Raw genomic sequence first — 12,332 nt, 5'->3', positions numbered from 1 at the left:
AGCCTCAAGATAAAGGGGGGGCGGTTTAGAACGGAGTTGAGGAGGAACTTCTTCACTCAAAGGGTGGTGAATCTCTGGAATTCTCTGCCCATTGAAGTGGTAGAGGCTACCTCGTTAAATATTTTTAAGACGCGCGTTGATGGGTTTTTGATAAGAGAGGGGATTAAGGGTTATGGGGAGAGGGCGGGAATGTGGAACTGAGCCACGACAGATCAGCCATGATCTTATTGAATGGCGGGGCAGGCTCGAGGGGCTAGATGGCCTACTCCTGCTCCTATTTCTTATGTTCTTAAGCACAAGACACTGGTATATTGGATTTTATCTTCTCACACTCCATCTTTATTTTAAATTCAAACATACTGTGATAGCTTCTTCCAAGGGGATCCCCAACTGCAAGATTAATTATTCCTGTCTCATTACACAGGAACAGATCTAGGATAGCTTGCTCCCTCGTAGCTTCCTTGAACAGTATGTAATGGAACCTATCGTGGATACATTTTATGAACTCTTCCTCAAGGCTGCCATGACCAATTGATGTGTAGATTAAAATCCCCCATGATAATTGCTGTACCATTTTTAAATGCATCAGTTACTTCTTTGTTTATTTCTCGCCCCACTGTGTTGTTATTATTTGATGGCCTATAGACTATGCCTATCAGTGACTGTTTCTAATTTCCAACCAAATGGATTCAACTTTTTTTTTCCCCAAAGATCCTATATCATCTCACTACTGCCCTGATGTCATCCTTAAATATCAGAGCTACACCATATCTCCCTTACCTTCCTGTCAGTCCCTCCGAACAGTCTGATACTTCTGGAAATTTAATTCCCAGTCATGACCATCCTGCAACCATGCCTCTGTAATGGCTACCAAATCATACTCGTTTGCAATGATTTGTGCTGTCAACTGATTTACCTTGTTTTGAATGCTACAAGCATTCAGATAAAGTGCTCTTATGCTAGTTTTTGTACCTTCTTTTTGAACTGTAACACTTCCAGAAATAACATCTCCCGAGTTCTCCTTCCTTTTAACGTTTTTTTCCTGATTCTTGATATAGCTGGAAACTTCTCCCCACATTTTGTCCTTGCTCCCTCCTTCTCGGACTCCTTATATAGGTTCCCATTCCCCTGGCATATTAGTTTAAACCCTACCCGAATCACTAGCAAATACTCACCCTAGGACATCAGTTGCAATCCTGCCCAGGTGTAACCCTTCCAAATTTGAACCGGTCCCAATGCCCCAGGAATCTGAATCCTGCCCTGACACCATCGATTCTGCCACATATTTATCCATTATATCCTGTCATTTCTACTCTGACTAGCAGGTGGCATTGGTAGTAATCTTGAGATCACTACCTTTGAGGTTCGATTTCTTAACTTTCTTCCTAGCTCCCTATATTCTGCTTTTAGGACCTCATCCTTTTTTTTTAAACCTATATTGTTTCTACCAATGTGTACTACGACCACTGGCTGTTTGCCCTCCTCCTTCAGAATGTCCTGCAGCCACTCCAAAGACATCCTTGACCCTAGCACCAGAGAAGCAGCATACCATCCTGGAGTCTTGTTTGCATAATTAGCATGGTTTACATTTTATTTACGGTGAGACAGAGTGCTGTGCATACATTTAGAGGAATGAGTTTTGCCTGAGTGTCAAAACAGCACAGGAACATTAATACATGTTTAAAACCAGCTCAGGAGGACTGTAGTTCTTGATGGTGCAGCCTTAAACTTTAATCCAAACAGATTAGATTTCTCAATAGAGGCTGGCAATATATAATTGCAGTGGCCTGCAACTTCTGCACACTCTTTCATTAGTTAATTACAATAAGCCTGTGTTCCACTGCACTTTCAGTACAGCAACAAGCTTACTAATACTCTAAACTTTTTAGCATTAAAAATATCATCCAACAATTTGTATTAGAGAAAGTAAGCAACACAATGGGAATTTCATGTTACAAAGTTGTATTAAATACTCCGGACTGATAATTGAAACTTGTTTGTCGGGTTATTCTGAAGTTTTTGATCAGCTTGTGCTAACTTTCTCGGTTAACTATGGGCATCATACATTGCCATGCTCTGCCAAGCACAGTATATGATACATGTGCTAGTTCAATATGTTATTGATTTGATAAACATTATAAACACTTGGCAAACTTGATATGGATCTTTCACAACCTTTACTCAATCTTTGCAGACTGCCACAGAATTACTTGAGCATGACATTTATTAGAAATAATAACATCCACCATAATCCCAATCAGGACTTTCTCAAATTTAATTACTCGCAGCATCCCAAATGAACATGTTTGTTTGACTAAAGCACTGCACTGTGTAGTGTCCAGCAACTTCTGCACTGATACTTTGTGGAAGAATCATTCAATTTAGATGACAACAAGCAAGTGATTCAAGTTTTGCCCAATTAAGATTGGAAGACTTAATTTAGGGGAGAAGGAAGATCATGCCTGCGCTGATAGTGAAGTGGGGGCAACAGAGAAATGTGAGAATCCTCGAGTCTCAAGTATGTAATCAATATTCTTCCTTTATCCCATGTAATGCACTAATGCCATCTCCATCCTCTTTCAGGCAAAGCAACAGAGGAGGCTGGACCATCCTCACACCCATTGGACCCACCAGGTTCGAGCAGGGAGAATCCTCAGATCCCACTGTTGAGGAGGCATCACAGCTGTCACTCACATCCAATACCAGATTTGAAATGTTGGCTCTATTCTTTCTCCACAGATCTACTGAAATTTTCCAGTATTTTCTGTTTTGACCCATGACATGCCCATTCATTGGCAGGGCACATGCAGCTCTTGTTAGGTAGGAGTCAGACATATCATTGAGGTTGAGAGGAGCATTGCTTTGCCCTCACTGCAAATAATTATCACTCTCCTGGAGAATCAGGCTAGTGGCTGCAGCTTCCGCCATTGCCAAGTGCAACCTGTTAGATCATGCTGGCAGTACATCATTAGCTTGACTTTACACCCACTGTGGGAGACGTCATCACTTGTACTCCTGCTTGTCCTGAAACAATCAGGACATCCCTTGCGCAATAGCTCTGTGCACTGCCCAGCATTCTCTTTCTTCCCTTCCTCTGTATCAAAAGACCCAATGCCCTCCTCAACATTCTACTCATCCAAGAAGATCTGGCGCTTGTCCATCGTAAGAAGTCTCACAACACCAGGTTAAAGTCCAACCAATTTATTCGATAGTAAACCCCTACAAGCTTTGGGCACCTGATGAAGGGGCAAACCCCAAAAGCTTGTGGGGGTTTACTATTAAATAAATTGGTTGGACTTTAACCTGGTGTTGTGAGACTTCTTACTGTGTTTACCCCAGTCCAATGTCGGCATCTCCGCAGCTTGTCCATCTCCAGTTCTAGGTTGTCTCCCCTCTGAAGTGTTATGTTGTGTAGATCACAATAATGCAGGAGATGCTCTGGGGGCTTCACTGTAAGTCACCCAATAACTGGTCCAGGCACCGCAACTCCAACTTCAGCAATCTGATTGCCTACTCCACCAACATGGCCACTGAAGTGTGAGCCACACTGTATCAAATTTCACTGGTCGTCATCAGCCACTGTCTCAGTAGGTGCCCTGTTTCCCGGAGGAGCCATCCTTTCAGCTGCTGCTCTCTCTCAAAGATAATTGAAATTTGCAAGCATCCCAAGATGTGACTGTCATGGGCTGTCCTTGGGAAATGGGCACACACCTGCATGAAGCACATTGTGCGATTGCTGACAAGTTGGATGTTGAGAGAGTGGAATCACCTGCAGTTCCTGAGTGGCGAAGTGCTACGTGGGTGTAGTCCATTAGACCTTGTACCTGGGGCATCCTTGCTACATGGGTGAAGCCCATGACCCTAGCGTTCTGGCTCACCTGGTCCTGATCAAAGTTGATAAATATTTCAGCTCTGGTATAAAGGGCATCTCACAACACCAGGTTAAAATCCAACAGGTTTATTTGGTAGCAAATGCCACGAGCTTTCGGAGTGCTTGCTGCTCCTTCGTCAGGTGAGCTCACCTGATGAAGAAGGAGCAGCAAGTACTCTGAAAGCTAGTGGTGTTTGCTACCAAATAAACCTGGTGTCGTAAGACTTCTTACTGTGTTTACCCCAGTCCAACGCCGGCATGTCCTCATCATAAAGGGCATTTGCCACCCCTTAGTACATCTGTGAGTGGCAGACTGGGAGAGGGTACAAATGTCCCCTGACCTGCCCTGGAATGAACCACTAACATAAAAGTTCAGAGTGGCTGACACTTTAAGGGACACAAACATTGCGTTTCTTCCGGTTCCATGGATGTCAGCTATGCAGTATGTGGCAGAAGTGGTCCACTGTCCACCACCAATCCCATCCCATCCTAGCCAAACAGCCTAACTCTAATAAAGAGAATGCATGACAACAAGGTCTGCATCTTGATGGGGCATGTCACAATTGGTGCCAGACATGATACTGAACATGGGGAGTGCTGCCAGCTATCACATCCTACTTTGCCAGGAGATTCTCCATAGGGTGAGCTGTGTATTGCTCAGGCTTGAATTGAAAGACACATCTACATTCTTGGGGCTAGGTGTTACAAAGGGTAAACTTTGTTACCAGACTGTGCAACTAGATTTAACTCTGGATATTAAAAACTGGCACGCTGGGTTCCTCCAAAATTCATCAGTTAGTTGCTTTGGAAACAACATTCATCTTGACAAGACACAGCTGAATCCTGAGAAGTATGCAATTAGTTTTTGAAGCAACTTCCTAGAGGGTAGCTTCATTCTTCAGAATATTCAATGCTGCGCAGTTAAGCAATCATGCATGAGAGCAATAAACACCCTCTCACTGTACCTGAAAATCAGAGTTTGCACAGAATGGAATTGAGCTTCCTGTCCAGTAATTCCCTCTGGTTTCACGCCATTGGCACAGGTTTCGCTGCATTCGCCCTCCCCCCAAGTGGAAAGGTCTTCATGTATCATGAGGCCCGGTAGCGCCCCCTCACTGATTCCCTCACACTGTCCTTGAAGAATGGCCTCTCTCAAAGCAGGACCTCATAGTCACCCTCAGAACTGCTCCTCTGTTGTGGCCATCTCTCACCCAGTTTGCAGCCCTAACAAGGAAGAGCATCCACTCAGCTACTGTTTGAACGTACTACAGCATACAGGAACAAGGAAAGCAATGCCCACTTAGCAGCCAGCACATTCCCTCGGAGCAAGGGGCAACCCAATATGATGGGAAGATAAAGCTTTTGAGTGACTCTCCTTCCCCTTCCAATGTCGACAGTGATTGTCAACCCAGGCCTGAGTTGCATTTGTATGCGTTCCCAGCATTCTCCTGGTTCTCCTTGTATGTTGAACATTGGACTGCCCGAGAAATAATGGCTACCTGAGTTCTCACCTCTGATATCCCCTTCGGAGGTGATGGTGCCAGGCTTATGTAGAGTTGTTGTAAATGGCGCTGACGTGACATCATGTTAGTGCCAGCTGAATATCTGGCGTGGGCTCAACATCCAGAGTGAGTGCTCGTTAATGATATGCTGATGCATCCAAATTAGTTTCCCACCCTTTCCGGTGTGTTCTACATCATTCCACCAGCGAGATCAGCTCAAATCAGAAAATGCCATCTCGCCGGCGAGAATTATGTTTTCCTGGCCTCTCCACATTCCCACGGATGGTGAATGTGGGCCATTGGCTGAGGATCATGCCATTCACATGTGTCATCTTAAGGTTGCAAATTGAATGAGGTTCTGGAAGGCTGCTGCATCTGTCCAAAAGCCTTACAAGGCCTTTGGGATAGGAGTGGTTGAGAATCCGAAATGTAAACATTTACATCAGTGTAGAAATCTTAGTTCAACAATATTCACTTTAAAGTTGAGGTACGTGTTTTTTCATTTTGAATTCTACAAGGTATCCCGGTGATAGAAAACATCTGCTTTTCATTAAGCTTTCTTTTGCTCCCTACTGCTGTTTCTCTAGTGACACACCAATATCCTGCAAATTCCAGACAGCAGGAACTTGAAATGTGAACTGAATAGGAATAATGAAATGTGGGCTCACTGTAACAGTTCCATGCACTTAGCACAGCCGTGTCACTACTTTTTTAACATAAAAACAAGTGGATGGCACAGTAGTACAGTGGTTAGCACTGCTGCTTCACAGCTCGAGGGACCTGGGTTTGATTCCAGGCTCAGGTTACTGTCTGGGTGGAGTTTGCACATTCTCCTTGTGTCTGCATGGGTTTCCTCTGGGTACTCCGGTTTCCTCCCACCCAAAGATGTGTGGGTTAGGTTGATTGGCCATGCTAAAAAATTGCCCATTTAGTGTCCTGAGATGCGGAGGTTAGAGGGATTAGTGGGTAAGTACGTAGGGATATGGGGGTAGGGCCTGGGTGGGATTGTGGTGGGTGCAGAGTTGATGAGCCAAATGGTCTGTTTTTGCACTGTAGGGTTTCTATGACTCTAAGTCCTTTAGCTGTTAATCATAGAACCCCTACAGTGCAGAAGGAGGCAACTTGGTCCATCAAGCCTGCACTGAAGCTCTGAAAGAGCATCTTACAAGGCCCTATTCCCATAACCCCATGTATTTACTCCTCTAATTCCCCTAATTTACACAGTTTGAGATACTAAGGAGCGATTTAGCATGGCCACTCAACCTAACCTGCACATCTTTGGAGTGTGGGAGGAAACTCACGCAGACATGGAGAGAATGTGCAAACTCCACACAGTCACCCAAGACTGGAACTGAACCTGGGTCCATGGCACTGTGAGGCAGCAGTGTGTCATCTGTTACTACTGAGGAAAGGTTCTATATATATATATCTGCTGCTTTCCATTAAGCATGGAAACTGTGATTTTGAAAGCATTTTATTCCCCAATTGTAATACCTGTTTTTATTTGCAAAGCACCTATGAAAAGAAAATATATTTCACAACCTCAGAGCATCTTGAAGCACTTCACAAAAGTAAGCATTGTAGCTATGTCGGCAAATTCAGCAGGATAAATGTTGGACAGGTGACTGACAAGGATCCTCCTCAGTCTTCTTCAAGTAATGATGTGGAGTTGCCAGCGTTGGACTGGGGGTCTAGGCACAGTAAGTAGTCTCAGGTTAAAGTCCAACAGGTTTATTTGGTAGCATGAGCTTTCGGAGTGTTGCCCCTTCATCAGGTGAGTGAAGAGGTCAGTTCACAAACACGGCAAATATAGATTCAACCAGGATCTTGGGTTCATGTCACACTATCTGTAACCCTCAAGACTTGCCTGGGTTTGCAAAATCTCACTAACTGTCCTGGCTAGAGACAATTCACATCTCTTTAACCTATGCTTAACTCTCTCTCCACTCACATTGTCCGCATCTGTAAAGACTTGATTACGTGTTAAGACTCGCATTCCAACCATTATCTTGTAATTGAGTTTGTGTCTATATATGCCATGTTTGTGAACTGAACTCTTTACTCACCTGATGAAGGGGCAATGCTCCGAAAGCTTGTGCTACCAAATAAACATTGGACTTTAACCTGGTGTTGTGAGACTACTTACTATTCTTTGAGTAATGCTAGAGGGATCCACTTGAACAGGCACATAGGACTCTGGTTTAACATTTTAACAAAAGACAGTACTTCTGACCCCTCAGTGCCCAAATCTAAGGGAAGGGCTTGCCCTCTCAACTTTTAGCCCAGAAATAAGAAAACTGCTTAGTAAAGAATCTCAAATTGCTTTGCAAAGGAGAGAGCTGGCTCTCAGCTTCCAAAAGGAGGTTAAGGAAGTAATTGAAGGCATGTTTAATGGTAGAATTTGAGTTGGGGAGGCAAAAGGTGGAAAAGGGCAGGGATTTTGGAAGAGAAAAATGAGACACCAAGATAGCAGAAAGTTTTGCCAGTAAAGGTTGAGCACACAAAGGCTGTAGGGATGGGGATGTTACGAAGGGAGATTGAGATATAAATGATTCTTGCTGCAATTAATTTTCTATTTCTTTCTCATTCCAGTTTTATGCTTTCTACTCCTGAAGGTACCAGTTTTTACTTGTTCCATAGGTGCTGGCAGCCACTCAAAGGCATATTACTTTTTGTGACAATCACATCATTGAGTGTTGGTGGGGATGTTTGATGGTGGGAGCTACAAGTGGCCAGCAGGACTGCTGCCTCACCCACACTTACATTTTCCAGCTCCAGTTCCTGATAGTGATCAGGATTAGCTGATTCTGATTCTCTCTAACCTAGGGGTTTGCAAATTAATTATACTGTTCTACAACCATCTGAATAACATCATCTACACAGGTCTAAGATCAAACTGGGTCTTTCTAGATTACAGGGTGCAGTCCTATGCTAAGCATTGTTGGAATTAAATTAAAATTTTTGTATATTTTTGGTTTAGAGTCAAAATGACAGATCGTTCTCCTCTGGTAGCGTCATTTTGATATTTGTGTAACTCATTGCAAAAGAGTATTCCTTACATTTACATGAATGAATCTGGCTGTAAGTTAATATTTCATTAACATTGGGAAGCAATGGTCACCCGCAATATAAACCAAACAAACACTATAAGAGTGCTTCTGGATCGTCCTTTTAATCATACCTCTACTACAACTCCCCCTCAGTATGAACATTTAAAAAGAATGGCAGTTGAATAATGTATAACGTTGGGCTTCAATCTAGTTTAAAGTAAGTACTCTCTAAATACTAGCAGGCTGCCTCCAGCCACCTTTTAATAAATCCTTTGATGCTATTCTGGCTCTGCATGTCTAACATAATTAAGGGGGATTAAAAATGTTTGCATACTTATTTCCTTTTAAGTTCCACTGCTGAGAAATTTCACATACATCTCAGGTTCACACACTTGACAGGAGCATAAAAGCCGGAAATAAGCTTTATATAGTACAGTAAAACCAAGCCTTCTCAGTTGGACACACAAAATCACATGACATTACAGTATTCAAAAGAGAATAGGAGAGTCCATGGTCAATAATTCTCCCTCAACCAACATGACTAAAATGAATTATTTGGTCATTATCATGTTTGTGGGAGCTTGCTACTGCTTTTCTTATATTGCAACAATGCCTAAACTAAAAATTGGCTATAAATGCTTTGGGACATCCTGAGGTTGTGAGAAGTGCTGGAAAAATTTAAGTCCTTTTTTTCTGTTACTAAGTATTTTATGCAATCCTTCCTGGAACGTAGCTTTTCCTGTCTGGTTTGCTAACGTCACAATTATTGGTGGTGTGGCTGCCAGAAGTGGACTATCGAGTTCAAAACCAATTGGGTCGTCTTGATCAACAAAACAGAACTGCTAAACCCACAGCTTGTCTTGGGAATATAAAGAAGCAAACAACATAATTGCTGAAAATCTGTTCACAGCCTTCTGCTTGGCTTCTGTGACACATCACAATATCCTCTTTCCCTCCTGAGACAGGAAACCTTGATGTCAAAATCAGAGTAGACTGTGATTAGAAATAAAGTCTCAGGGTACTCTCTACTCTTTAAAAGGAGGAAGTTCCTTTTAAAATTTGAGATTTGGCAATCTCTTGCAATGTCCTTTTAAGTATTGTCTTCATTGTGCATTAATTTCTCACTACAGGCGAAGGTACTGAGACTTACAAAGCAACTACTTCAGTAGCAAAAGAGAGGAAAGCTTCAAACTTAGAAAATAAAAACTGGAGTAGGCTATTCAGTTCCTTGAGCCCATTCTGATGTGATATGGTTGCTGCTTTTATGATTCTATAAGAACAAGAAAATGCAGACCATAAAGTCACATGAACAATAGAAAATTGAAGGGGGGGAATTCAAAACTAATCCATGGAAATAGTGGCCCAGAATTTTCTGAAAAAAAAACTATGTGAATGACATATGCTCTTATTAAATGTGAAATTTGGCCAACTTATGGTGAGAAAGCAATTACCCATGAATTGCAAGTTGCCACAAATTGTTAGATGCTTTGTTCTATCATTAGTTTTTGGAAAATGGCATCTCACTTTTAACCTTCCCATGAGTTTTATGAATTGCTGCATGAAATCTGCCAAGTCCAGTCATTAATACAGAATTGTCCTTTAACTGTGTGATAATGTCTGCCAACCAGAAAATGAACAATGTTTCAGGTTGTGGAGACTGTGGAGACAGATTGGAGACTTTTAAAATGCACCATTTTTCTTACTTGTGTTTCTGTTCATTTTCCTCTTGTTCTTAATCCAATCCACTGAGGCTCATTCAGCATCTTCCAAATGCACAACCACTATCTCCTAGAAGGATAAGGGCACCAGATACATGGGAATACCACCACCTAGAAGTTCCCCTCCAAGCCACTTACCATTCTAACTTGGAAATACGTTGACCGTTCCTTCAATGTTGCTGAGTCAAAATCTTGGAATTCCCTTTCTAACAACACTGTGGGTGTACATACACCACATGGACTGCAACCGTTCAAGAAAGCAACTCACCACCACCTTCTTAAGGGCAATTAGGTATGGACAGTAAGTACTGACTCACCAGTGAAGTCCACATCCCATCATTGCGCCAGGGACTGAAGTTCAATTCCTGCTTGGGGTGACTGTGTGGAGTTTGCACATTCTCTCCATGACTGCGTGGGTTTCCTCCAGGTGCTCCTGTTTCCTCCCACAGTGCAAAGATGTGCAGGTTATTTGAATTGGCCATGCTAAATTGCTCCTTTGTATTCAAAGATGTAGTTTAGGTGGCTTAGTGTCCAAAGATGTAGGTTAGGTGGTAGTTATGCAGAGTTATGCAGATAGGGTTGAGGGGAAAAGCAGCGAATCTGGGTAAGATGCTCTGAATTAGTTCAGACTCGCTGGACTCCATGGCCTCCTTCTGACTGTGGGTTTCTACAGTTCTATTTCTTTCTATATTTGATTTAACAGTGAAGTCAGTATTTTCCTGAGACCCTCTTTATACTTCTCAATCCTTAACTCCTCATTGGTTAAGGAGAAACATTTTCTCCCATCAATGATCATGGTCCCAGACGCCCCTTTGCCATTACTGTTAGGCTGTGTTTACTTGTTCTGCAACACTAGGGAGAGCATTTCCTGCATGTGGACAGTTTTAGCAACATAAGGGTTAACATTGCATCGAACGCATGCTCCATCCTAAAAGTATGCTTGAAAATAAAGACCAGGAAAGCAAAATAATGACCAAGTAAGATGGGTGCATGCCAGTAAGAAAGTAAGGGCAGTGCCAGCAACAATAACTGTTTTTTAAATGCTAAGTCCAGACACTCCTTCCAATGAACATGTCAACCATAGCATTTCATAATGCAAATCTTATCTGCCAACGAGTTGTGCCAAAACTACCTTGTCCAAAAGTTTCTTGCTCAGTTAATTACCATCTTAAATAAAATATTAAATAACAAGTCAAAAACCTTCACACAATATCGGGCTTGAGGCCATGTGACATTGGGTTTAATAGTCCTATTAACTACCAACAGAGACAGCTGGGCTGCACAGAAACCTGCTCCACACGCCTTTCCAATTTGGATGATAGCTCCACCACTCACAACCTGCAACTTTTCAAACTTTTGCCTTCATGCCAGCCTGAGTAAGAAGCCTTTGGACAAGGTAGTTTTGGAATGGTTCTTTGTGATCTTCAGAATTTTAAACTTCATCAATCCTCCTACTTCCTGCCAACTGTAAAAACATCAGGAACAGCTGTGCATGTGCCAGCGGGCCAATTGTACACATTCCTGACGCCTTTCCAACTGGTGGCAGGAGTTAAGTGTTACCATTATCAGCTCACATATCTAGCAACTTAGCAGGTAAAGATTTTAAAATTTAAAAGTACAAGAGCACAATTAACATAATCAACTTCTGGGCCAATAGTTTGATGTCTTAGGCTCCCTCATTAAGGAGATGGTGCATACAAATGCAAATCAGATTTCTTTCAGAAATTAAATGGTGGGAGACAGCACGTAAGTAATTTGAGATATAATGTATGGTGCACATAGCATGACTGACCGGAACTGGAGTTTTCCACTCCTTGTGTCTGGGTCTGTTGTAGACACATTGATGTAGACTTATGGCCTTGATTAGGCAATAACTCAATTATTAATGTATCATAATGTATCATATGACCACCAGGATAATAGAAGGTGAATTAAATGGACTGTCTGGATATTTTCCTAACCCAATAACTAGAAACAAAAAGAGAAAATGTTGGAAACACACACCAGTTGAAAAAAGTGAGATTCAGGTGAAGGGTATGCATCCAAAAGAGTAAGTTGTGTTTTTCTCTCAGATGCTGACTAACCTACTTTGTATTCCAACATTTTCTTTTTTTATTTCAATTTCTTCAATATCAAATATTTAACATGGATTCAAACATTTTATCCTGTGAAAAAGAGGTCTGAATTTAAA

At 42.2% G+C, this 12,332-nt stretch overlaps 1 protein-coding gene across 5 annotated transcripts in view; it reads right to left on the bottom strand.

The window, feature by feature from the left end:
• The window catches only part of st3gal2 (ST3 beta-galactoside alpha-2,3-sialyltransferase 2), a 458,059-nt gene that overhangs the window by 94,652 nt on the left and 351,075 nt on the right, over window positions 1–12,332 (bottom strand). The window lies entirely within an intron of this gene.

Source organism: Carcharhinus amblyrhynchos, chromosome 4, assembly GCF_965287045.1.
Source record: "Carcharhinus amblyrhynchos chromosome 4, sCarAmb.v2.hapA, whole genome shotgun sequence".
NCBI lineage: Eukaryota > Metazoa > Chordata > Chondrichthyes > Carcharhiniformes > Carcharhinidae > Carcharhinus > Carcharhinus amblyrhynchos.
Note: the sequence above shows the minus strand (reverse complement) of the source record. Positions and strands in the feature narration are given on the sequence as shown.